The following is a 13,618-nucleotide window of genomic DNA, read 5'->3' on the forward strand; positions in this document are numbered from 1 at the left end:
GAGCCTGCGTGTCCGGAGCCTGTGCTCCGCAACGGGAGAGGCTGCAGAAGGGAAAGGCCCCCGAACCCAAAAAAAAAAAAAAAAAAAAAAAAATCATGAAAATTATTAGACATCTACTACATTCCAGCCACTATTCCAGGCACTGAGGATGCAGCAAATAAGGTTTCTCACCCTCACCTGTGCCTATACTCTAACGAAGAAAGCTCTGGGAAGCAACGAACGAACAAATAAATGCCAGCACCCTGGAGAAAATGAAGCCGTTTCTAAGTGGCGGGAGTGTTTCAGGCGGAGCCAGGGCGGGCCTGGGAAAAGCGGGGCAGCACTGGGGAGCGCGCACCAGGCAAAGAGCGAGTACAAAGCCAAGGGAGCAAAGCAGCTGGTGTGTCCGAGGACCAGCACAGAGCCCAGTGTGGCTGGAGCAGAGCAGGGGGTAAGAGGGGCAGGAGGAAGGCCAGAGGGCCTCCAAGCCCCTTCTGCGACTTGGGCACTAACTCCCAGGGAGAGAGCAGAGAAGTGACAGGAGTTAAGTGTTAAAGGCCCATGCTGGATGCTTGTCATGTGGCGAAGAGTTTGAATGCTTTTGAAAAAGCAGGTCTAATAAAGCGACTAACAATTTGGGGGGACGAGAGAGAAAGCAGTTAAAGAGACCACAGCAATCAATGAGAGGGGAAACAGATGCTGGTGGCTCGCAGCAGCAAAAGCGGTGAGAAGTGGTTCGTCTCAGGATCTTTTCTGAAGATTTTGCTGACACTGTGTGAAAGAGAGAGGGCTCAGATGTACTTGCAAGTGGAAGAATGGAATTAGCAGTTATGGAGGTGACAAAGACCACAGGGAGGTCGGGTTTTGGCAGGGGTTGGGGTGCAGGAGTTTGGTTTGGTCATGTTTGAGATGCCTATTAGAAACCAAGCAGAGATGTTTAGGCAGCTGGATCTGGAGGACAGGCCCAGGCTGGATGTATAAACTTGGAGTCAGGAGACTAATGGGATTTCAAGCCATGGGGCAAGAGGAAATCACCTAGGAAGTAGAGATAAAAGAAGTCTAAGGACTGAGGGACCCCCAAATATTTAGCGATCAAGATGAGGAAACAGCAGCTAAGGATACTAAAAGGAGCAACTAGCAAGGCAGGAGGAGAAGCAAAAGCAAACCAGGGCCCAGCGCTTCAGGAAGGAGTGACCCAGCTGGGCACAGGCTGCAGTTGCTCATAAGGCAAATCTCTGAGAGTTGAAAGTCATGACAGATGGGCCACTGTGAGCCTCTCTCAGAAACGACAGAGAACTTCTGAAATGGACATAAAGTCTCGAAACGTGGGCTCATGGGGAAAGAATGAGATGGCAGAAAGGACTCTAAGGAATAATGAATAAGAGAGTCCTAAGTTCTTGTTATTTGTTTCAAACAAGAGAAAAAGAGTCCAAATTTCAGGTGCCAGAAAAGATGAATGTAGTATTCACAGGATGGGAGATGGTGGGAATAGGTTAATTTGAGACCAGTATGCCTTGAGAGAGTTTACAAGGATCTTTGTTTAAAAAAAAAAAAAAAGTTTTTAAACGAACAGATTAATTAGTTCTCTGGCCTGAAGTAATAAATCACCTGAGTATGCTGATGGACGGAATCCCTGGGGGTTCTGTGCAAGGCTTTGCCCCCTCTATTTCTATTTTGAGTGTTCACAAAAATGACACAACCGGGCTCTAAGGAAACGCAGCTGTGACTATGCTCTGGCATGGGCACACCTTGCACCCACCCCCAGGGACTACCTGAAATCAACAGGAAATCAACAGGAAAGGTTTCACTGGACCAACAGGTGGGGAAGGATGCACATACTTCAGATTCTAGTATCAAATGCACACAATTTATGACAATACAAAACGTGCCAGAAAACTGCTAAAATAAGAGTTGCATTTAAAGAGGAAAGTTTAATCACATTTTAATACCACAAAGGTAAAAAGCACACACACACATCATCATACAATCCAAATCACCAACAGCAATGGCTGTCTTTGGGGGAATGGGATTAACATCAAAAAAAGATTTTTTCCCCAAAATGTTTACAGTGAACCTATTTATTTATAATTGGGAAAAAACCAAACAATCCGCTTCCCCCAATACTTGATATTCACGTTTCTAAAGAAACCACAGAGTTGTTCCATAGAAAAATGCGCTTGGTTTATGTAAAGTGCCCGCTCTATTCCCAGTGATGGACCCTCGACAAATGTCAACACCCTGTTAGCCTCCCACTGTCCCTTTATGGACACACACAAGGATCATAAACTCTTAGTGACTTTTGAGCTCAGCTGCTCACCTCCAATTTGAGAACTTTGGTTTCAATTCTTTTTCACTTAAAGCTTCTGGAAAGGAATTTTTTGTTGAATATCCTAAACACAAATCAGGATTTCAAAACATCTGTCAGAAAAATGAAAATATTGATTCTGAAAGACTACCAAGAATTTCAAAATAATTCCTGTGCCATTACCAAGAACTCTAACCAGTTTACAAGCTGAACTTGTCTGCAGATAGTTTATCTTTGAGAAATTATCCATTGACATGGAAACAATCCCCAAGTGGCTGAAAATGAAAAGATAACATATATTTTTAAAAAGCAGGGTCTAGCTTGCTAGAGCACTTTTGAAAATCTTTATTGAGAAAAAGCAGAACAAACATTTTTCAAGTGATTCAGTTACAATTTGCTAAGAAAACAATGCGATACACCAGTTAACAGTTTTATCTTTGGAGAAAAAGATTACAAGCAATTTTTTTAACTGTTACATGACATATTCTTCAAAAGGTTCAACTTTTCAAAATGAACATATATTACTTTGTAATAAAAAAATAAAGGTGTATATAAGGAAAATAAAACAGATTTCACAAAAATCCTTCTGCATCATCCGTATGTATGTAAGTTAAAGCCAACTTCTAAAACTTTAAACAGAGCAATTCAAATATCAGACTTCTAGGTTGATGGGAACTGAAAAAATATCACTGAACTACTTCCACAAGTCTTTGATGCCTTTGCTTGTGGACTCTGATGCTCAAGTGTCACAATCCCAGACTCCCAGAGGCTTTATATTTAAAATAAGCACAAGGAAGACAAACACAAATAAAAAGCATAGAAATGAAAGAAAGCACTGTCCAAAGAAGAAACAACAAACAAACACACAGCCCCCACCCCCACCCCAAAAGAACAAAGAGCACAAGGTGGACCAGGGGTGAAACTACTCAGACTACTATCAGTTCCAACAACATCCCACTAGTTAAGTAAAAAACCAATTCCCCCTTCTAGGGCCTCATGTGTGCAGCCTATCTCACATGTGAAAATTACATGCAATAGCAAAAATAAAAGTATTTTGAAACTGTTAAGAACTACCATTAACAGAATTTACCTTACTTACCAAGGCCTACAGGTCCTGCATGATCCAGCCCTGCCAGTCTCACCCCTTGCTCCAGCTAATACTCCAGACACAGCCTAGCTTACGACCCTCCAGTGTGCAAGGCATCTTCCCACCACTGGCCTCTGCACTTGGGCTACTGCCAGCCTGCCCATCAGTCCCCACCTCCCACCCCTCCACCCAGGAGATTTGTCTGGGTACATGCTTGAATATTTCTCCTTCATGGTGTTTATCACAACTGTATTCACTTCTTTATGTAATTACTTGGTGACACTTGCCTTCCCCACTGCAGTATAAATGAGCTAAGGTACACTTCCGTATCACTGGAACCTAGCACAAGGCCCAACATACCACAGGTCCATTCATATCATATCCCCCTTTCTAGTCTCAAACGTAACTGCTACACATAAGCCCCAGTGGGTATTAGTTCTCTCCCTCGAATCTAAAATTACAAAAGGACTCTATAATATATGTACCAAAGAATTCCATGTCAGTATTTATCAACGGTTATTCCAAATTCATCTGCAAATAACATATAGCCAAGGTTCCATGGAATCCTACAGTAATAATTCACACAATCAGACCAGTTGAAGAAGCCCTGAGAAGCCATCAGAAGCATGTGGGATCACTATTCCATTGTAATTCTGTAATGCAGTTTGACAGGGTAATTGCCAGGTTGCCAATTTCTTAGAAAGCTACCATGAATCCATGATCTCACCTATAACCTTAAAACTTGCTCCTATGAACACTGTCAGAAATAAATCTCATTTAAGAATTTAGATGACCTGTCAGAGTTCAACTAGTCCTAGTGGTACGAAAGAAAAGTCTTGGGGATTTTTCTTCTTCTTAATTCAGCATTAAGCCCTTGTTGCTCTACAACTGGAGCCGTCAACGCTAATCGGGTATCCAGAACCAAACTCCAGAGCAAAGAATAGGTCTTTATACTTGTAAAATAATTACTAATGACATGCCATTATTAAAAGTATCATTTCTGCTTTCCTTTTCCAGCTTTTGTAGAGTCAAACTCATATGCGTTTTGCTTCAGCCAATTTAACAGCTTTCTCAAGTAGCCTCAGGTGGCAAAGCCCCAATCAGACCAGCAAGAGGATGGTGCCTGAAAAGAGCAGTCCCACCAATGCATAATAATGCTCCACCCACCCCCTTTTAGGATAAAATGATGGCTAGAGATAGCGTCACTAATCCTGCTAAGTTGGTTGCAATAACTTCTCTAAAGGAGGCTGGAAAATGGTCCCCAAAGATATCTATCAGGTCTTAATCTGAAACCTATGAATGTTAATTTATAAGGAAAGGGGTCTTTGGAGATATGAGTAAATTACAGATTTTGAGATGAAAGAGATTATCCAGGTGGGCCCAAAATGTCATCCCAAGTGCCCTTAAAAGGGAGAGGCAGAGGGAGATTGGACACCACACACACTTGAGAAGAAGAGGAAAAGAGTGGCGTGAGGTGGCCACAAGCAAAGGAATGCCACAGTCACCAGAAACTGGAAGAGGCAAAGAACAATGCTCTCTTGGAGCCTCTGGAGGGAGCCCTACCCATATCTTGATTTTGGTCCAGTGAAACTGATGGTGAACTTCCGGCCTCCAGAACTGTGAGAGAATACATGTCTGCTATTTTAAGCCACCAAGTCTGTGGTACTTTGTTACAGCACACACAGGAAACTAATACAGAGACCAGGAAAAAGCAAATCGAAGTAAAAATGCTTTCTAATTAGACTCCAGAAATACATAAAATTCCAACATGTCACAGGGAAAGAGATTTTAAGCACCTTTAAAAAGTTGTCTTAAATACACTTTTAAAAAAAGACATTTCCCCCTTCAACTGCACATATGAAACACGGCTACAGAGAGAGCTATATGGATTTTGAAGATAAAGCTGGTGTCTCAATTACATCTAATTACTCATGCACTGTTTAAGCACAGTTAACCAAGATCTTCCTTAGACGTAACATACTGAACATTATCATATTTACATATATGTTTACAATAAAAAAACGAAAATCAGAACTATTAGACTTTTTCATTTAGCAGACCATTTTAAACAGCAAAACAGCCACCACTGGTTAAGTCTACGATCAGACGTTTGCAACACTTATACTTATTCAGCCACTGAACTACAGCTGAGCATGTGATAAACTCATTACAGAAAATACTGTTTCACAGTTCCTTATTTATGTACACCACACGTACACCAACACGTATCACAACAAAGGGTTTTATGTAAGAAAGATCTGTGTCTCCTATTGTCTCAGTAGGTATTTCTAAAATAAAGGTTTTAGCTGACGTGGTTGTTGAGGGGAATTCTGCCCCTAATCTCCCTAAAATCTCCTCCCCATCTCTCCGTGTCTGACCCATCCGCTTACCTCGTAGTGCCTATAAGTAAACTCAAGGACGCTTCCTTTGTTAGAGTAGTCTCTGAGACCCAAACAGCATTTTACTTTTCTAGAAACAGATGCCACCTAGTGTCAAGAGTCTGTAAGTACAGCCCACAGTTCCTGAGAGGCTATGAGGTAAGTAGAACAAAGGACAATTGATTCTTACTGGGCAAAGACAAGGGTGAGAAAAAACTTCCAAAAGGTGGTTCTTGGGCTGGGTCCTAAAGGCCAGGTGGCAGACCGTGCAGGGGGCAGCGCGCACAGTGGCTCAGGACGTGGCTCAGGGTGGAGTCAAAGCATCGGTGCCGCCCTGGCTCCACTCACTGCTCTCCAGCAATGTGACCCTGGACAAGCCATTTAACCTCGCTAATGTCTCATTAGTAAAATGAAAAGAGGTTTGGCACAAGGATTAAATAAGCAGAAACTGCTAATACAATAAAGGTCTCCAACTGTCTCCTCTTTTCATGTAACTAAGAAACAAAGAAGATATGCTGATGTATTATTCACAAAACTTTAAACAATCAAGTAGAAATTTCCCCTCCATTCCTCATCCTACCGTAACTCCCACAGGAAAGAAAAAAAAAAATCACATCACCTCATCCATTAAAAAAAGTACAAATTTTCAACAGAATAAAAAAGGACCAGGGGTGCTAATTTATGATACAGAGTTGAGATCAGCTTTGCTTTTCCTACAGCTCCTGAAGAGAAGGAATGTGACTTCTGGCAACAATGTATAGTTAAACATCATTGAATTAGCCTCACATGTCAACATTCAGAGGGACTGCAGATTTTGTTACAATAGAATATACCTTGTTGTGTATCTGATAAAATATTATCTTACTGTAACTCCATTTGTTGAAATAATTGCTCCTCCATTCACTTAGTGCTTCCTATGTTAACTTTATCATTTGTCACACCCTGTAAAGCAGGTACCTTTTTTTTTCTGGTTACACAGATGAAAGACTGGAGAATTTGCTCAACTGTACTCATAGAAAGGATCCCACTAGCTAAAAAGCATGTGATTGGCGGCAGAGAGACCAGTTAGAAAACTAAATGCAACAAAGAGTAGAAATGGATGGGAAGAGAGAGGAAAGCTCTGGTTTTTCAAATACGAGCTTGGCAAGACTTGGTGACAAATCAGACATAGGTGTTGAGGGACAGAAAGGAAGTCAAATCAGAAATCTCTAGTTGGGGTAGAAGTTTCAGTTGGGGAGACTGCAAGATTGCCGTGAACTGAGTTAGGGACTGCAGAAGGAACACAATTGCAGGAAAGATGAGAAAGTTTGGTTTGCTGAATTTGAGGATGGGGCACCACCCACGTGAAACTGTCTTAAGATGTTAAAACTCAGGAGAGAAGTGACTGTGAAAGAGTAACATTAACAGAGGACTTTACAATTCACCAAGCATTTCAACATTATCTTAATTCAAAAAATCACAGAATTTCAGAGCAAAAAGTCTTAGATTAAAAGAAACAGGCTCAGGGACACGTATTACATGCCCAAAGTAATTCACTTCTTCTGACAAGATAATATGCTACCAATATGTGAAACCAAAAAAAAAAGATTTTTTTGAGCTTTATCATGGTCAGTTAAATGAAAGGAAAAGGGGAGTGAAGAGAAAAGGGAATAAAATAAGCAAGAGACACATGCTGGCACCGTGAGAGTCAGAGAGGCCTTGCAAAGGAGCATTCCCCACTTACAGCGCCTGGGGCATGCCGCTCAATGCCTAGCACAGTGTCCAACACACAGCTAAGTGATGTCCGCTCAAGACGTGAGTGAAGAACTGAGTGCCATGGGGATGACAGAGAGACACCTCTTAGCTCCAGTTCTCTGGGCACCATTTCACACTATTGCTTGTTACTATGACCCAAGAACTGTGCTAATAACTTCACATATATCATATCATTTAGCCACATCACAGTCCCTTAACATATACAATATATTTTAAATATTCGTTAACATATAATATTAAACTATACAACATAATTCATATAATAAAAACATTAAATATATACAACATATACAATACTACTATTATCACCCCCACTTTACAAAGGAGAGGAAGCCTTAGAGAATTAGAAAAAAAAATTAGCCAAGGTGGGGTTTAAAGACTGTACACTCTTGACACCATATAAGAAAGCAATATAATCCTGACTCAAATTCTTAAACATGCTTCGCCCCATACTTTAAGAGGAAGACCCTAGAACAAAAAGGGACATGGTTCCTGATTTTATGGAGCTCAGAGTATAGTGTGGGAAGAGAGACAATCAAATAAGCATGAAATGGTAAATTCTGGTAAGAGCTATAAAGGAAACAACTAGGATATCAGGAGAGAATAATATAGGAACAAACTTTAGACTGGATGATCAAGGAGGATAAATCAAAAGCATAAATACAGAAACAATCATCTTCTTTTTGGATCAGAGACACTCCTGGTATCTGTTTATATCCACCAAACAAATATTTTCTGAAGCAACTGGCTTTGTCTAAATCCTCCTCTGAATGAGGTCTGATTTTTGTTTCTTTTTTAACGGGAAGGGAGAAGCAGGTTTGTATATGGCCTCTCCGGCTCCAGACTCTACGGGCTCACTGGCTGAAGGATCAGCCCCCTTTACTCTTTAGCTGGGGCATCCATTTTCCTAAGAGTAGGTTGGTTTTCTTGCTAAAAATATATATCCCTTCATAACATGCAACATAAAGATTTTTTTTGAAAATAAAAATACTCTTCAGAGATCATTAATACTTTTCAGAGATCATATATTTCAACCTTGTTATAAAAATGAGACAGACAAAATGAATCATTCGGAAGATTTAGAATCAACTCAATCCAACATTTATCAAGAACCTACTGGGAGCCACCGGGCACTGTTCGTGGTGCTGGAATATTGGTTGTGTGCAGGGAACACTAGAGGGCGCACGAGAGTTTCAGCTTTCAGGAAAATCTACACGGGGCTACTAAGGAGTGGGGGACCTTGCAAAACCACACAGAAGCATGTGAAAACCAAGTATCTGATGAACAGAGCAGAAGAGTGCAGAATAGGAAGCAGAATGACCCTTCACTGAAGGGATCTTTTGCCTTAAAGCTGAGAGGCAATCCTAGTGTCACGAGAGATGTACTGACCCGGCGTTCCTATAAAGATGTGCAAGTTAGGTGTCTGTTGCACCTTAACCCACATGACTGAGGGTTCACCAGCCTGGCAACCCTAGGAGGGAGGCGAGACAGGTATTACCACTACAAATGAGATGGCTAAAGCTCAGAATGGAGTTGCCTTCCTGAAGTCAAACTGCTTTAAGTTGTAAGGCTGAGTCTAGAACCCTAGCATTCAGGCCTAAGTCTGGGGTTTACTTCAATATTTGAGTCACATGTGCATCACCCACAAACAAACAGGCTTATCACTGGGGAATGCTTCCTAGCTCCACTTAACTTTTGTGTACTCTTATAATACAGAAAATAAGACATCTTGCAGAAATGCAGCTGATAGGCAGGAGCCACAGAGATGTGGGAACCATATAGACCTTAAGAATTAGGCTTTTGGGACCCTAGTCTCCAAATTCTAAAACCCAAATGAATGTAAGCTGTATCATCAACTTAATATTTCAAAACAAGGAGAAAAGACTACATGGAATATACAGATGAACTATGTAAACCAATTGCAGAGATGGCAAAATATGATTAAAGTCGCTCTTAGAAGTGAGAAAATGGGTGGCGCTCAAGTGTAAAAGACAAAGTATAATTTAGAATTGGAAGTGACCTCAGAGATTAATGTTTAGCTATTTTACAGATGAAGAAACTAAGGCTTGCCCTGTCAGTGTGTTACACAAATAAGGTGGAGCAGACTGGAACACAGGTGCTGATTCTTACTCCAGCGGACCTTCATCCAGCCCCAGAATTACACGTACAACTGTAGTTCTAATTATAATCAACCTTAGAAGATGGTGCAGGGTTTGACTCTGTCTCACACAGATACCAGTCAGCTTCAAATCTGGCTGGCAGACGTGGGAGCCAGAGGCAGCAAGTGACCAAAGTGGTCCAGTGGTCCTAGGAACCCTTTAATCTGATGGAAGGAAAATCATGAAGCAAGGCATAATTTATAGTATAAATGACTACGGAAATCAGTGACTTTATTTTTTCCCTTTTGTGACAATATTTTAGAATTAATGCAAATGGTTCTGGTTCCATCACCAACTATGTAAAGATAATATATCCACTCTAACTTACTGCCTATGAGCAATATGGGGATCAAAAGGAAAGTGTTTTTTGTTTTTTTTTAGCTAGACATAAATGCTGATTTACAACAATAAGGTGATGAGTCTGTCATGCACAGATGGATTCTCTCTATTCCACACCTTTAAAATAGCAAAATCCTGTAATGCATGTAAAATAAGGTGTGCATGACTAAAATTTGGGGATGTGTCTGTTGAATAAAATAAGATATAACTGTAAGTGAAAACTTACTTAGACTTTCTGTAATCTGACTAGGACAAACTCCAATCACATTAATAGAAAAACACAGGGTTAGATATTGGTCAGGCATGATGTTTCCTCTCAACCAGCACTTCTAATCTTCTAGGAAACACCAAATTACAGGGAAGAAAAGGGATTATTGTAAGAACTAAAGTAAAAACAGATTTGTAGAAGGTTTTTTTTTGGGGGGGAGTGGAATGTAGAGTTGGTAGAAAGAATTTAAAGGAAGTTGTGAAACCTTCCTAAGACCCGGGGTCCCCTGATTTGCTCGCTAGGACCCTTCCCCATTCAGCTTGTTAGATGAAACATTTAAAACCACAGGATTCAATTCAAAGATTTCAGAGTTGACAGTCTGTCCAAGAAAACAATTACTTTCAAATCACTGTGTTCTAATGGTTAGAACTCCCTAATACTTGAAATTTAAAGTGCATTGGCTAGTTTTATCCTGTAATAAATTTAAGTTTGTGCTTTTTATTGCAATTAAAACCATTTCCTACACCAAGACACATCAGTAAAATACTTTTCCCAAAATAAAAAGTAACTAAAAATCAGGCTAAAAAATTAAGTTACATCTTACACATAAAACTTCTATTGCGGGCTTCCCTGGTGGCGCAGTGGTTGAGAGTCCACCTGCCGATGCAGGGGACACGGGTTCGTGCCCCGGTCCGGGAAGATCCCACATGCCGCGGAGCAGCTGGGCCCGTGAGCCATGGCCGCTGAGCCTGCGCGGCTCCGCAACGGGAGAGGCCACGACAGTGAGAGGCCCGCGTACCGCAAAAAAAAACCAAACAAACTTATATTGCATAGAGCTCTATCTGAGATACTATCCTAAGCTCTCTTCCTGCATTTACTCAATGTAGCTATGGAACCAACAGTGTGTCATACTGGAACAAGGACACATGGTCCCTATCTTTAACACTGTGTGGAAAACTCAGCAATTAGTGTTCTAGGGCTGACACAGTCGTGTAACTCTTGCCCATGAAGGGGAAGGAGTTTGTGAGTGGAGACAAAGTAGAGCTCATATATAGCAGGCAAAAATAGAAAATAATGGAACTGACATCATTCATCTGAAAGGATTTGCTCTCATAAGCCGTGGGAAGGGCATTCCTGTGGACAGGGAGCTGCTCAGATGCTTCACACACAAATGACTTTGCAACACAACCAGGCCACAAGCTCATGTCCTATAAGCCCACAAATTGACACTCAAAGAAAAATCAGATTCAATCCCAGATACAGATGACCCAAGGGAAAATTTATAAACCAACATGCTCCACCCACAAAACTCTAAGCTCAAAGACACACAACCTGCTACCACTTCCTTCACATGCATATTCTGCTATACCCCCATCCTCCCCTCCCCCCATTTTGCCCACTGGTATTTGGTTCAGGTATGGAGCATTCAAGACATAAGCACTTCAGTGTGTCTGTGAAGACAAATGAAAACATCGCAAGAGGGCACGTGGAAATGACTTTGAGTGTGGTTTCAAAGTTTATGGGCTAATAAAAAATTAAGCCTTATTCTCCTCTTAAAGAGTAAGTATCCCCATTATTCTTTTCACACCCAAACTAAGTTGTTGTGTCAATGACAACAACGTTTTCAATAACAACAGAATGAACATATTTTGAAAAACTAAATATAGGGACTTTCCTGGTGGCACAGTGGTTAAGATTCCACGCTCTCAATGCAGGGGGCTGCGGGTCGATCCCTGGTCAGGGAACTAGATCCACGTGCACGCCACAACTAAGAGTTCACATGCCTCAACTAAGGAGCCCACCTGCTACAACTAAGACCCAGCAAAACCAAATAAATAAATAAATATTAAAAAAAAAAAGAAAAACTAAGTATAAATCACCAAGCTCTATTAATTAGCATTTTTCATCCAGTGTCTACTGAGCACCTACTCTGTACCTGCTCTGAGCAGAGGAGATAAATAACAAGCTCACAAGAAAGCTGAGGGGAAGGTCAACAAGCAAATATGATACAATGTAACAACTGCTCAGGGAACAAAGCAGAAGTGTGTCTTCTCCTGAGTGGGTCAGCCCCTGCCCTTGTGTTGTAAGAGGTCTGCAAGGGGAGTGAAGATTTATCCAGGAGGTAGCACTCTCACTGGGCCTTCCTGAAGGCGAGTATCAATCCGGGGGAGGGGATGCAGGAATGCCGGGCAGGGTGCGAGCAAAAGGCACCAGGCAGGGGAAATCACTGGGGCCCGGGTTTGGAAAGGAAGAGGAGAATGCTTAGATGACGGGCCCACACCTGTGGTGGAAGTTGCTAAACATTCGGCTACAAACTTGTACCTATAGTAAGTAACTCTTTAAGTAAACTTCCCAGTATGCACAAATTATCTGCGATTATTTCAGGCTAAACTGATTGCCCCCTCCCTTTTCAAAATATTTACGCTTTTATGACTAATCATCAGAAGTTATAGGCGTGTTCTTAATATTAAAGGAAGAAAAGCTTCAGCTAGCAACTGTTTCCTCTGATGACCCTATAAAGCCACGTTCAACTATACTTTATATCAAAATGGTTTAAATCTAAAAAGGTCCTGATGAAAAGAAGCGCAATCACAACCAATCAGTTCTGCCTACCACTCTAGATAAGACTTTTCCCCCCAGGGTGAATTTCATACGGCAAGTTCTGAAAAATTAACTTCGAAGAACACATGTTCTACCCCCTCAGTATTCTTAAAGTTCCCCCAGTCAATGGGTCGGAAGTAAAAGAGCTCTAACACGGGGTCAAATAACCCCAAACAGAGAGGGAGTGAGTTTCTCTGGGTCCAACGTGCTTCTCTACCATTCCAGCAAGTTGGGTCGAGTTGTCATCTTGTCAACGTTTCCCCCACTCTCATAGGTAGGGGTGACGCTGATACATCACCTTTGGATATGTGAAAAGAATCGAGTCACTCTGGGAGGACCGACGCCTTTTCTCGGGACCCGAGACGCCGGCCAACTTAGGGGGCCCGGGAGGCAAGCCCCGGCCAGGAGCCGGAGCCGCTGTCAGGGGAGGGACGGAGCGGGGCGGAGGACGGGCCCGGGAGGAAATCTGAAAGGAGGCTCGAGCCCAAACAAAAACAACCCAAAGTTGAGCGCGGCAGAGGGAGCAGATTGGGCGAGACCATTCACGGCTGCCCATTGGAGAAAAGGGAAAACAGAGTCCCCCAATCGCGAGCGGCGGGGCTGCTCCCCTCGTGCGGCCGCGGGCCGGCCCGGCGCTGCCCGGCGGCCGCTACCGCTCCCTTCCGGCGGCGGCGCCCACTGCAGGGCCCGCGCCCCCCGGCCGCCGCCGCCGGCGCCGACGCGTAGATCCCGACGGGCAGAACAGGGCCGGCACACGCAAGCACGAGGGGAGCAGCCCCGCCGCTCGCGATTGGGGGACTCTGTTTT

At 42.4% G+C, this 13,618-nt stretch overlaps 1 protein-coding gene across 6 annotated transcripts in view; it reads right to left on the minus strand.

Annotated features, from left to right (window-relative positions):
• Window positions 1-13,618, minus strand: part of KMT5B (lysine methyltransferase 5B) — a 58,792-nt gene that overhangs the window by 39,155 nt on the left and 6,019 nt on the right. The window contains exon 1 of one of the 6 annotated variants that reach the window (XM_027090680.1): window positions 13,110-13,277. The exons of the other annotated variants lie outside the window; for them this stretch is intronic. The gene's annotated coding sequence lies outside the window, so the exon portion shown is untranslated. Of the gene's footprint in view, window positions 1-13,109; window positions 13,278-13,618 lie in introns of those variants that run through there. 6 annotated transcript variants of the gene reach the window in all.

This window comes from Aethalodelphis obliquidens, unplaced genomic scaffold, assembly GCF_003676395.1.
Source record: "Aethalodelphis obliquidens isolate GAN/ISIS:26980383/991018 unplaced genomic scaffold, ASM367639v1 scaffold69, whole genome shotgun sequence".
NCBI classification, from domain to species: domain Eukaryota; kingdom Metazoa; phylum Chordata; class Mammalia; order Artiodactyla; family Delphinidae; genus Aethalodelphis; species Aethalodelphis obliquidens.